Source organism: Schistocerca americana, chromosome 6 (genome assembly GCF_021461395.2).
Source record: "Schistocerca americana isolate TAMUIC-IGC-003095 chromosome 6, iqSchAmer2.1, whole genome shotgun sequence".
NCBI lineage: Eukaryota > Metazoa > Arthropoda > Insecta > Orthoptera > Acrididae > Schistocerca > Schistocerca americana.
Window position 1 is genome coordinate 601,692,287 of NC_060124.1, and position 2,334 is coordinate 601,694,620.

Here is a 2,334-nt window from a genome sequence, read left to right on the forward strand (position 1 = left end):
GCACAGTGCTATGAGGTGGGTGAAAAGGATTTTTAACAGTTTAATTACGCTTGGTGAGTTATGTTGATGGCATTCCTTGCACAATTGGGATTAAAAAGCGCCACAATTGTTTAAATATTCCAACTGCATTGTAAACATCGAAATATTCCAGGCTCTCGTAAACGACGGCGAACAATATTTACAGAAATTCAAAATAATTCTAATATTTCAAATATTTCCTCCCATGAGTGATTAAAACTTGGTTTAAGAATCATGAAAGAAGGTTGTATACATGGAAGAAGCCTGGAGATACTGGAAGGTATCAGATAGATTATATAATGGTAAGACAGAGATTTAGGAACCAGGTTATAAACCGTAAGACAAAAAAAAAATGGTTCAAATGACTCTGAGCACTATGGGACTTAACATCTGAGGTCATCAGTCCCCTAAAACTGAGAACTAATTAAACCTAACAACCTAAGGACATCACACACATCCATGCCCGAGCCAGGATTCGAACCTGCGACCGTAGCGGTCGCGCGTTTCCAGACTGTAGCGCCTAGAACCGCTCGGCACTCTAACCGGCAAATTGTAAGACATTTTCAGGGGCAGATGTGGACTCTGACCACAATCTATTGGTTATGAACTGTAGATTAAAACTGTGAAACTGTAAAAAGCTGGGAATTTAAGGAGATGGGACCTGGATAAACTGACTAAACCAGGGGTTGTACAGAGTTTCAGGGAGAGCATAAGGGAACAACGGACAGGTATGGGGGAAGGAAATACAGTAGAAGAAGAATGGGTAGCTTAGAGAGATGAAATAATGAAGGTAGCAGAGGATCAAGTAGGTAAGAAGACGAGGGACAATAGAAATCCTCGGGTGACAGAAGAGATATTGAATTTAACTGATGAAAGGAGAAAATATAAAAATGCAGTAAATGAAGCGGGAAAAAGGAATACAAACGTCTCAAAAATAAGATCGACAGGAAGTGCAAAATGGCTAAGCAGGGATGGCTATCGGACAAATGTAAGGATGTAGAGGATTATCTCACTAGGGGTAAGATAGATGCTGCCTACAGGAAAATTAAAGAGACCTTTGGAGAAAAGTGAACCACTTGTATGAATATCAAGATGGAAACCCAGTTCCAAGCAAAGAAGGGAAAACAGAAAGGTGGAAGGAGCATATAGAGGGCTTGGGTGGCAGGGGGAAAATACAGGGAGAGAAAGGCTGTTTACAACTTGTACAGAAACCAAATGGTGGTTATAAGAGTCGAGGGGCATGAAAGGGAAGCAGTGGTTGGGAAGGGAGTGAGGCAGGTTTGCAGCCTCTCCCCTATGTTATTCAATCTGTATATTGAGCAAGCAGTGAAGGAAACAAAAGAAAAATTCGGAGTAGGTATTAAAATCCATGGAGAAGAAATAAAAACTTTGCTGTCTCTGAGAGAATTACAATGTCATCGGCGAACGTCAAACGACTTGGAAGAGCAGTTGAACGAATGGATAGGGTCTCGAAAGGAGGATATAAGATGAACATCAACAAAAGCAAAACGAGGATAATGGAATGTAGTCGAATTAAGTTGTGTGATGCTGAGGGAATTAGATTAGGAAATGGGACGCTTAATGTAGTAAAGGAGTTTGGCTATTTGGGGAGCAAAATAACCGATGATGATCGAAGTAGAGAGGATATATAATTTAGGCTGGCAATGGCAAGGAAAACGTTTCTGAAGAAGAGAAATTTGTTAACATCGAGTATAGATTTAAAAGTCTTTGTGTGGAGTGCACCCATGTACGGAAGTGAAACGTGGACGATAAATAGTTTGGACAAGAAGAGAATGGAAGCTTCCGAAATGTGGTGCTACAGAAGAATGCTGAAGGTTAGATGGGTAGATCACACAACTAATGAGGAAGTATTGAACAGAATTGGGGAGAAGAGGAGTTTGTGGCACAACTTGACCAGAAGAAGGGACCGGTTTGTAGGGCATGTTCCGAGGCATCAAGGGATCACCAATTTGGTACTGGAGGGCAGTGTGGAGGGTAAATATCGTAGAAGCAGACCAACAGATGAATACACTAAGCAGATTCAGGAGGTTGTAGGTTTCAGTAGGTACTGGGAGATGAAGAAGCTTGCACAGGATAGAGTAGCATGGAGAGCTGCGTCAAACCAGTCTCAGGACTGAAGACCAAAACATCAACAACAACATGACTGATTACAATTATTACTATTAACCCGCCATCCCGTACCTTGTATAGACCCTCTACTTACTCCTTCGACCTCCCACCTTTCCCTTCTTTGCTGAAGACTGGTTCTCCATCTGAGCTTCTTATATTCGTACAGCTGCTTCTCTTTTTCCCCGA